Raw genomic sequence first — 12,029 nt, forward strand, 5'->3', positions numbered from 1 at the left:
CTACACAATCTTCCGTCGAGTTCTGTAATTGAAGAGGGCAGTTCCTGAATTCTGTTACCTCACAATTACTTGAACTAATAAAATCGTAATTGAGCTATGTAATATAGTATGAATAGAGTGTTCACAATTATTCGAACTGATAAATGCATAATTCAACCACACCATGATGTCTGAGGAGGGTGGACCTTAAATTATAGTATGCCACATTATTCCAACTAATGAAAACATAATTGAAGCTGAAGTTCTAAAGCAGAATAAGGGAACAGGTAGGTAGGCCCACGGAGGATAGAAATCCTTTTCTGAGAACCATGTCCTCGACCAACAGCGTATTCATAGCATTCTACACGTATTCGCACAAAGTGGTGGTCTGTTTACCGATGAAAGAGTCGCAATGGCGGACGGTCGCGACCGCGTTAATATTAAAGAAGTATCTCGATACCGTGACCAACCGGCTCTCGGTCGGCCGCGGAAAGTTCTCCTGGCTTGAAAACGTGTTATTTGCGGCGGGTTTCGTGCAAAACCGGCCCCGTCGTGGAAAGCCGGGGGGGGGGGGGGAGACAATGGGAAAAGCGGAGGAAGAAGACGGTTGGCGGTGGATACTGTAACTATCGATCGGCGTAGGCACAACTACGAGGGGTAAGTTATTGGTCAGTTGCATCGTGCACACCCCGTCCGCCGAGGGGGTTAGCTCGGACGGTGATCGTTCGAAACGGGGGGACGTAACCCCATGACGGGGTCGTATGCGTGGGATGCTCCCTGGGCGAGCGTCCGACGTGCGATGCTCGCTTCATTTTCCGGAATTATGGCCACGGCTGACGCGTTACGATTTCCTCTTTTACTCCATGCTGATGGACATTAGGCGAATCAGCCTGGGAATACGGTTTCCTTCGAATCATCTGTGAACGGAACGTTGGCATATATGTAGAATCCATTTACTAAGAATGAATTCGTTTATTGTGGAATTATTTTCTGGCGGAGTCGACTGTTGTTAATTGATCGAATGGATGAATTAAATTGTCGTGGTTTTTTTACGTGGTGTAAAACGGGTCATTATGCAAAATAAAATTTGTTTGCATCGTTAGATAGAAACAGGGTATACATGGACATTTATTTCTCGATTTAACAATTTTAAAAAATTGAGAATGGTATGTCGATCTTCTTAAATTCTCGTAGACTTTACAATGTTTTTTCATTTTTATGTGTAAATGCATAAACTCTATAGTCTAACTATTGCAATTTGCGGAAAGGATTATTGTACAATGATCCTTGTATAATACCATAGCATTTTCATATTATTGTTCATGTCGAGTCACATTCAAAGCATCGCAACGTCATTATTCTTTAATTGTAAGAGTTAATTTCCAACGCGTACAAATATTGATTTAAATATTCGCTCATTCGAATCATTCTGCTCGTCGTCCAATTACTATGATATTGATATGATTTCAATGACTATGATAATGATATTTTACCACATTTTCACCGAATTGGAAGTACAGACAAAGAAAACGGTTTCTCAGTGTTCTCGAATAAATCTAGGATTCATCTTTGCTACATTTTAGTCGTTGTTGCAAATAAAATTCGTCCGACCAAGGTTCACCGCGTTTTCTCCCGGCAGCGTGTGCGACACTATATCATTTTTTCGTCGAGTGATATAATTATTAGCTATCGCGATCGTGTTTTGTCCCATATCGGACACGATGGTCGTCGTCCATATTCCAAGTGCATTAAACAACTTTACCCGGTTAATAATACACCGCGAGCTTCTGTCAGGTATATTATGTTTACTCGAACCCCATGAATTGCACGTTCGGAAGATGTGTCCGTAATTAACCAGATGGTTCCGTAATTATTTCTTATTTCGAATAAATAAAACGTGTCTCTCTGCTTGACGCGGGTAGTTAATGGTATGACGTGTACGGGATGATGTCGGGTATGTTGAGTAGGTTATGTTTACTGCCCTGGTGTTTCTGGAATTCTGGGTGAACAGGAAGAGGAAGTTCGTGGTTACACGTCATCGGAAATACGGTGCCCTACTTACGATAGCATCAGGTGAGTTTCAATATTTTCATGGATCGAGTAATCTATGTTTATAAATCCTTGTGCTCTCGATGCGATTTTTATAATCTAATCGATATTATATAATCTGCGTGTATAATTGATTGTTCATGATTTTTGATCATGGAAAGCTCTCACGAATTCTTGCCAAATTATTTAAATAGTTAGGGCATCTTTAGATTATGCACTAGATGCATTGGATGCACTGGATGCACCAGAATATAATATCTATATATATATAGATATTATATTATATAGATATATATATATATATATATATATATATATATATATAATATGCATCTATATATATATATATATATATATATATATATATATATATATATATAGATGCATATTTTAATATTTATCATAATTCTAAGTGTTCCAAAGATGGACTGTTGAACAATTAGTAGACTTTGGTGTACTTGAACAATTTTAGCAGACTTTCGAAGGTAGTTTTATCGATTAGACTATAGCAAAATTGCAGTTGACAAATTTTCTGGAACTTCCGACTGCATAGTTTTCAATACTACTTTCCGATTCATTGATATTTTCAGACAAAATATGCAGGGAAAATCATTTTTCTTACCATCGTCTCAAAATCATCTTCATCATTCTTTCACAAAATCATCTTGCGTCGGGATAAATGCTCTGATGTCCATCATAGTTCTTCAATGAAGTCTTCGACGTCGGTTCTCCCGCAATAATAACCTTGCATCGGGGTAAATATTTTAACGTCCCTCACGGTTCTCCAAAGACGTCCGTCATATTGCTCCATCCACAAGGTCATCCCGCATCACGATGAATATTCGACGTTCATCGGCGTTCTCCAAACCGGACCTCGGAGTCTTCTCAGCCCGCGCCAGAGTGAATATTGGACAGCGTTCGCAGTCGATCGTCACTGGAGAAGGATCAAAGGGAAAGGTGACGTTGCGTGCGGGGGTTGCGAGAAGTTTTCGGCGTGTCGCAGCGGGGATTAATCCGGGCGGCGGCGAAGAGGGTGTCGTGGCCGGATATATGGTAGTGTTCGCAGCGAGGCCCGGGCGGCCAGGCTGAAACGCCATTATTCCCCCGGCACTTTATCTGCTCTTCGGAGAAACAAAAGTTCTTACGTGCCGCGGCGGTACCACGGCTATCGATCTCTTCGCCCTTTCGCGGCGGTCCCTCGCGGGGAATAATGCGCCGCAGAGATATACCTTGATCCGAAGATATCCACCGGTCACGATCCAGCGAGGAACTTTTATATCAAGGGTCAGGGGAAAGTTCCTCCGCTGCCTTTCCCGCTTTTCTCGTCGTTTTTCTTTCCTCTTCTGGCCCCGGCGCCTTCGTCGCGCTCCTCTTCTCCTAGGGGGTACTCGTTTTCGGCGGGAACTTCGAAAAAGTTCCCGACACCGACGCCGACAAGTCCGTCCTCGGCAACCGGGCATCAAATATTCTATGAATTCAGAGTCGGCTTTGTGGCCGCGAGGTCGCACGGGATGCCCGGGTATTTCTCTATTAAATTTTTACCGGCACCTCCGCCGCCCCACCTGTCCCGCCGCCGTCGAACGACTCTTAGGGAACCGCGAATGACGCGTCTTTGTGCTATCTGCTGGAAATTTGGTTTTTAATGATCGTTGTTGCAAGATGCATAAGATGGGGAGGTCAAATCGACTGTTTCACGAAATGTCCCGAGTAAACGACGCGACGTTGTCAAATGAAGTACTTCGAAAGACAACGTCTCCATTTTATTAACACCTTGATAGAACGTCGATTAGATTGACGATACCTTTATTACGATGCTGGAGTAGACATCAATTCCTTTTGTTAATAATTTTAGCGAGATAAAAATAATATAGCAATATGTTTTAAGATTATTTAAACGGTTTGATATTGCGTTGTTTCTGATGTCCATCGCGATTTCAATAAATTGATGTGCAGGATACGCTTCACCTTAGCACTAGGAAAAAGATGACTGGCTTCTGATTTTTTCTTTTGCAATACCTGATACTGCAAAAACGTCGTTTAGAAATTTGTCTACGAACTTCTTCATTCGAGCATATATTATAATAAAAATCGTAGGAAATTTAAGTAAATACAATATACATAAAAATAATGTGCATCAGTCACTTTTGGGAAAAGGTAATTCTGGCGCTAAACAGATCTTCTAATTATTTTCTCTAATTTGACCAATTAATTAACAACAACAAGTTTTTAAAGCTTGAAGTCTCGTTCAAACTATTATGTACCAACTAAATAGCTAATTAAATGTTTAAACGTTAACATCTCCATGTTAAAATGAAAAACTACGTTAGAAAACAATTCACCAATTTCTGCCTTCATTTCAGGTTTTCACTGCATCGCACACAGACAAGGGTAAGACAACAATGGGATTGAAAATTAATACTGCAAATCCGCGATTCTAATTTGTTTGCTCACCATCGTTCCGTTGTTCGAACGGAAACAAAAGTCTTTGGCGGATGTTTCTATCCGTCGGTCCGGCGCAGAAATAGGGCGCAATAATGGGAAGACAAATAAAACACCGTGAAGGGATGATCCTCCTAACAAACCGATTTGTTTCTCCATCGCTCCCCGAAATGAGTATGCGTTTCCGCGCCCGGTGCGCCACGGTGCAGTTAGTTAGGCGCGCGTGAAGTCCGCGGGGAGCGCGGACGCCTTCTTCTTCCTATCGCAACTTCTGCAGCATCATGTTCGAAAGTATCCGAAAGGACTCGGTTCCTACGACGGTGTTAGCTAATTTTACGCCGGTGTTTTCTCCCGTGATTCCGGGAACGTGGAAGATTAATTGGCTCTGCGGCGGCGCGGGCTTCCTAAAGGAAACTCGTCGAACCGTTCCAGCCCTAGGAAAACGCGGCGCCTGGCAAGATTAATTAGTTTCGAGAGCATGGCGGAACGTTTCTCCTTCGAACCCCGATGGAGAATATTGAATTCCGCGTCGGTGCTGCTGCTTTGCCCACTGGCCTCGCCATTTTTACTCGCGGCGTCGCACGACGGGTCAAAAGTCGCCCCGCGAAGCTTGCTTCGATCGCCGAAGAACATAAAAGAGAACCGCGAGCGTTTCGTTTAACGTGTAACACGATTTTTAACGGAGCCAATTTATTTTTTGTCTTGTAATATTGAGCAAGGCTAATGTGAAGATGGTGCACATGATCTATGAAAAAGATGCGTGCCAATCATTTCTTTGAAATCAAAATGAAATTCTGTTCCAACGGTACAGACATTTAGCCATTCGATAATGTACAGACACATGTAAAATTCATATAGCTCTATTTATCGCAACAACGAGTAGATCCAATACGAAATAGCAAAACGACATTTTAACAAGTTGAGAATATTATTACAATACTCGCTAAGTATAATTATTACTCAATAATAGTTATTTAATTATTTTATAATTTTAATTATTATAATAAATTAATATATTCTAATGATTATTTAATTATTTTACAATTTACATTATTGCACAATAATAATTATTTGACTCACGATAAGTAGAGAGTCATTTCAGAGTTCGTTTCAGGATTTTATTTCGAATATTATTACGATACTCGCTAAAATAAATAATTAATAAATTAAATAACTATCTTGCGTTTAACGTAGACTACTTTTATTCTGCAAAAAGAACTGTAATCTATTAACGAGACGCTGTTTAAAGTAAGAACAATGGTATTTAATCGAAAACAGTGATAATAACGCTTTTCAAAATGATCGTTGATTCTACAATAATCGGATCACTGGACTTGATTAATAGAGGGTGACGAAAATCAACTTGTCAACGAGGCTAGCTCGCTACCGGTATAGAAAAACCATTGTGATTCGATTCGAAGCGAAGATCTGGCGAAGTCCAGGACTCGGCAGAGGGGGTGGGCCCTCAGGGATAGTTTTATTTGCACGAGGTCGTTTCTGACCAGCCGGGCGAGGCTTACGTGGAAGACTTTGAAGTTAGAAAGCTTCCCGAACGAGATTACGCGCTGGCAAGGAGCTTTTCGACACTTGTGCGGTTTTTTCTTTGCTCGCAGCTATATTCCCGGTGGCCGGGTCTCCATCTTCCTGTTCCGTGCTCCTCTTTATGAGTCCTGGACGCCGGTGTTCCTTAACGATCGGCCCTCTCTCTTTCCCAGTTTCTCCCTTTTCTTTCTCTCTCTCTCTCTTCTTTTTTCTGCAGCTATCTCTTTTTTTCTCTTGTTCTCTTTCTCTGTTTCTCTCTGCCTTTTTTCCTCTCGCTCTCTCTTACTCTACTTTTCTTCTTTTCTCTGGCCCTCTCCCTTTCTCTTTCATGCTTCTTCTCTTTGTTCTCTCGCTCTCCTTCGCTCTGCTTTTCTTTTTTCTCTCGCTTTATTTCTCTCTTTTTTCTTTCACTCTGTGTCACTCTTTTTCTCTTCTTTTCTCTCGCTTCATATCTTTCATTTTCTTTTTTTACTTCCACCATATTTCTCTCTTTTCCTCTCTTTTCTCTCGCCCTCTCTCATTCTTTTTCTTTTTTTCTCTCGCTTCATTTCTCTCTTCTTCTCTTCTCTTTTCTCTCGCTTTACTTCTCTTTTCCTCGTTTTCTTTTCTCGCGCTCCTTTACTCTTTCTTTTTCTCTCGCCCCCTCTTAATCTTTATCTTTCCGCTCTTCCGCTTTGTATCTCCGTTTCCTCGAAAACGTGTGACCGCGCGGTGGATCAACGGGGGCAGACGGTGACTGACCTATTCGCTAATCACGTCAAAATGGTCGTTCAACTATAATCCATTGAGTGTATATCCGTGCGCCGTCGTCTAAATGTCACCGATCCAGGTCGCTGGACGTGACAAGACAACGAATATTATTAGTTTCGTTGGTATGTAAAGCGGCTGCTAGGCGCCGAGGCGATCTAACGTTCGGCGCAGAAACGTGTGCAAGATTCATTGGCTGTACACATTGTGATTGTAGGTCTTCCAGGTGTGTTGATACTTCTGTAAACACTATTCTACCGACTGGAATTATCTGGTCGCTTATGCTTTTCGCAGAGCACCTTATCCAGTTATAGACAGAAGATAAGCGAACTTAAAAATTTATTATTCTTGCCTGTGTAGTGCGTGCGATACGTTTGGATATAATTACTCTATGTTCTAGATCGTGGATCGAGGATCTTGTAGCGTCAAATTTTGAACTAAGTGCGACTGTGTTCGCAAGATCATTTGTCGTTAGAATAAAAGAGATTTTCCTCGTATTTTCTGGTTTCTCGTTATGTGTATAATATAAGACGGAATGTAAGCATCACAGAGAACAACAAATATGAAAGTGTAAACGAATATAATCATGCTACGTGCGGGCTAAACAATCTTCAAACTCGATTTTCTCGTAAACGAAGCTTCAAACAGAAAAATGTTATTCCTTTTTTTCGACTTATTTTTGCACGTAGAATCACAACCTGCCTGATGGTACTACCCGTTCGGTAACACCCTGTATATAGTGTAGTAAAATCTCTCTCTTACAACACCATTTCAATTGCATGTGAACAAATTTATTAAGATCCGAGTCAGTAATAAAATATCACAACCAGTGAACCAAATGTCACAGAAGAAACTTGTCCACGTAACTGTAATAAATGTAAAATCGTGTGCCTTTTGAATTTTCTAATGGTAGAATCTCTCACTAACGAACACGCAAATTTTCTAACGAAATGATCTAATTGCATCGATTTTATTCCTCAGTGCAATATCGCTAGACAGTGAATTTTGTGCATCCACGATAAATCTCGAATTAAACCACTGTGTACATAAGATTTGAAATGACTGTATATATGTATACATTAAATAAAATGAAATGAAATGAAATAACTGTATATATTATATTCTGTAATCGAAAATATATTTCGCCTGTTTAATTAATAAATAATAATAATATTAATAATAATAATAGAAACGTGTAGACACAATTTAAAATAGTAGCAAGATTAAGTTAATCGTTCGATACCAAAGCATTGCATTCGTGCTGAAAAACTCATTGCAAAACTATTCCCCAGTGTGAGAAAATAATTATCGAGCATAAAGAAGCACAGTCACGCGACGATAATCAGTTAGCAACAATCATTTCGAGCGCAGCCAGCGCAGACTCTCGTACGATAAAAGAAGAAGAAGCGTTTGTAAGATCCTCGGGATCAGTGAAAAAATATCGAATCCGTTCGCGGATCGTGATCCAGGGTTAAGTAAATGCAGTCACGCGGAATGCCGGATCCAGGGCCGATTCTGGACCACCATGATGTCAGAGGTTTTCAAAGGACGGTTTTCTAGGAAGCTCTTTCAGTGGAAGCCAGCTTTCCCGATTTCTCCTTCGGGAGGACTTACGGCTCCTTTCGTCCTCGTCTCTCCCTCCCCCGCCCCTCTCGTTCTCTCTTTTCCATTTTTTCTCACCGCGTTTCTCGATGTGTCCCCGCCTCTCGTTCTCTCCGGTCCCGACAATTTTACCGTAATATCCGTCCCCGACGACGGAGGAGGAACAGCAGAGCGACCTCTCATTATCGTTACCGACTAATTCACGAGTCCACGCGCTCCGGCTTTAGCGCAGATCTCCCACCCTCTCTCTCTCTCTCTCTCTTTCTCTCCCTCTCTCTCTCTTTCTCTCTCCCCCCTCTCTCTCTTTCTCTCTCCCTACCATTCTCTTTCTCTCCGAGATGGTCTCGCGGCTTCCTCCATCCCCGTTTTCGTGCGCAGTCCGGTTAAACGCCACCTACTTCCGGCCGGAGAAGGGACGACCGCGGTGATCGCGTGCACCGATAATTATTGGCCTCTAGTTTCCTGAAAAGCCACGGCCGTTGATCCCCGGGCCACTCTCTGTTTTCCCAGGGCGACCGCCCGCGACGATCCTGCCCGATTCTTACGGGGAACCTCGATTCGACCTTACGAAGGGTTGAAAAGAGGGCCACGAAAGTTGACGGCGATGCTGGAGAATGGTAGAGCGGGTTCGGATCGACCGCAGGATTTTATAACGCTTTCATTGAAAGGGAATCGCAGTCGAAGATTTCCTGCCGAATTCTCCTTGACACTTGTCGCGGATTGTACGCAATTACTATCAAAATTATTAAACGAACAGCAAAACTGTGAAGACGATAAAAAGGATGTCGTTAGGCATTTTAAGGATATCGTTGCATTATTTTCAAATTATTACGGTTACTGACAGAGGGAAAACAGTTGCATTCAACTTATGCTTCTTACGATTAAATTGCATAATTTTTATTTTGCGCAAGGTTCTCCTGCAAAATGTTCGTCAAATTCATTCTAGATGAGGCAACTGGAAATTAGTATACAAGATGTCACAAAATTATTGTATTTACAGGAACTGAGGGGTTCATGAGGTTATTTGAAGTAACTTTTTCCTCGGCGAAAATGCGATCCGAGGCTTCGTTTACGAGTTATTAACGAAAAACAGTGACCAATGAGAGGCGAGATCAGCTGGCGTGTGTCGGCCGAGCCGTTATAACTTGTTAACGATGCCTCGGAAAACATTTTTGTAATGGAGGAAGTTACTTCAAATGATCTTAGGAACTCCACATTTCCCAGAAATACTATAATTTTAAGACACCCTGCATAGTAATCGTGAGTTATATTTTCTGTAAGATTTTTATTAAGTCTACATTCATGTGAACTTTTCGTATGAAAAGTTTTTATTAAATCGGTGCATACTATGAGGGCGGTCCCAAAAGTATCTGGCCTGAGATATAGATGGTGGTTATTTTTGTAAGATGGCGTCATGTTTTAAAAAAAAAATGGCTATGGCCGAAAGTACCAACCTTACAGCCTTGACAGCCATTAATAGTGAACGCACTCAGTGAATTCGTGAACATGGAAAAATTTGGTCATCGTTATGCGATACAATATTTTGATTTGAAAGTCCAACCAATATCAAAATTGAGCTAGATTCTACTCTAGGGTAGTCTGTTCCTTCGTTTACAACAATAGAATATTGGATGGCGGAATTTAAACGAAGTTGTATTACGAGCTGTCAAGACGAACATCGCAATGGACGATCAAACGAAGTGACCACACCGGAAATGGTGAAGAAAATCCATAAAATGGTATTGAACGATCGTCGACTGAAAGTGCTCGAGTTTGCAGACGTGGTAAGCATTTCAAAAAGTGTTCTACATCGCATATTGACTGAAAATTTGGATATGAAAAAGCTGTGCACAAGATGGGTGCCGCGTTTGCTCACAATGAAACAAAAACAGCGTCGTGAGGATTAATTACTATAAATTTTAATTTAAATATAATATTTATATAATAAAATAACTTATTAGGATTCAAATTATTTAATTACTATAATAAAATAACTTAATAGGATTTAAATTACTTAATTACTATAAAAATAATTTAAAATATAACGTTAGGATTATAATTTATTAGGTATTTTTATTACAATAATTATTTAATTACTATAAATTTTAATTTAAATATAATATTTATATAATAAAATAACTTATTAGGATTTAAATTATTTAATTACTATAAATTTTAATTTAAATATAATATTTATATAATAAAATAACTTATTAGGATTTAAATTACTTAATTACTATAATAAAATAACTTATTAGGATTTAAATTATTTAATTACTATAATAAAATAACTTATTAGGATTCGAGTGTTTGGCGATGTTTCACAGGAATAAAGCTGAGTTTTTGGTCGATTCATAAACCATCGATGAAACCTGGGTTCATCGCTTCACACCTAAGTCGAAAGAACAGTCGAAACAATGGACTGTAACGGGAGGACTAGCTCCAAAGAAGGCAAATACAGTTCCATCTGCTGACAAGGTCATGGCGTCAGTTTTTTGGGATGTGCGTGGAATAATTTTCATTGATTATCTTGGAAAAGGAAAAACAATCAATGATGAGTATTATGCGAATTTACTGCAGTGTTTGAGTGACAAGATCAAGGAAAAACGATCGCATTTGGCGAAAAAGAAAGTGTTGTTTCTCCAAAACAATGGACCAGTTCACACATCCGTTATTGCGATGACCAAAATCCACGAGTTAAAGTTCGAATTGCTTCCCCACGTACCCTATTCGCCAGATTTAGCTCGCTCGGATTATTTTCTCTTTCCAAAAAAATGGCTCGGTGATAAAAAATTTTCCAATAACGAAGAGGTGGAGTCCGGAGTGGAGTATGGAGTTCTCACTATATACAAGGTATCGATGGGAAAAGTGTACCCAGCTAAAAGAAGATTATGTTGAAAAATAGAGATATTTGTTCCCAAATTTCTTGTGTTTTCTTTGTTAGGTCGCGTACGTCTGGGACCACCCTCGTATATTTACTATTTACAATATATACCATATACTATATTGATATATACTACATTACTTAATTATGCTATTAAATTAAATCGATGCATAAGAGTTCGCACGAATTCTTCATTCTCTTAAATTTAAATGAAATTAATCTCCAGTTCGATCCAAATGTACGGTTTCATGTTATATATAATAATTAGACTGCGGATTTTATGCATTTATAGCAGAAATGAATAAACGAAACACAGAACAGTGAAGACAGAAGAAGAATTTAAAGATACTGCAGCATTACTTTCACTGTATTAACATCATTAAATGAAGAAATAGATTTTCGAGTAATTTCTGTTTGATAGTAAGAGATTATGACAATTGTTATTTTGCATAAAGATCCGCAGTCTATTAATAATTCTTAAGATTTTAACAGAGTTACGGTTTTACGGAATATACCTGAAATATACGAAATATACGAATATACCTGTAAATCGTCACCTCCGAGTTGCTAGTTAAAGCTAAAATTAACGAAGCTATGATTATCCTTGAGTAAAAAGCATTCAACAACGGAGAAATATTAAGCATCGCGTTTAATAAACAATTTTCTATTGTTCTTCGATTATTTGCGTGAACGTTAACTGAGATGGGGCGGAGAAAATTAGAAATAGCGAATGATTGAGGCACTTCGAGTCGCAACGTATTAACTCGAACGGGGGATGATAGAGTAT

General features: G+C 39.7%; 1 pseudogene; it reads left to right on the forward strand.

Moving 5' to 3' along the window:
* The first annotated feature begins 308 nt into the window (after window positions 1-308).
* On the forward strand, window positions 309-11,256 carry LOC143260033 (histone-lysine N-methyltransferase SETMAR-like; annotated as a pseudogene).
* Window positions 11,257-12,029: the final 773 nt, after the last annotated feature.

Source organism: Megalopta genalis, chromosome 9 (genome assembly GCF_051020955.1).
Source record: "Megalopta genalis isolate 19385.01 chromosome 9, iyMegGena1_principal, whole genome shotgun sequence".
Lineage (NCBI taxonomy): Eukaryota > Metazoa > Arthropoda > Insecta > Hymenoptera > Halictidae > Megalopta > Megalopta genalis.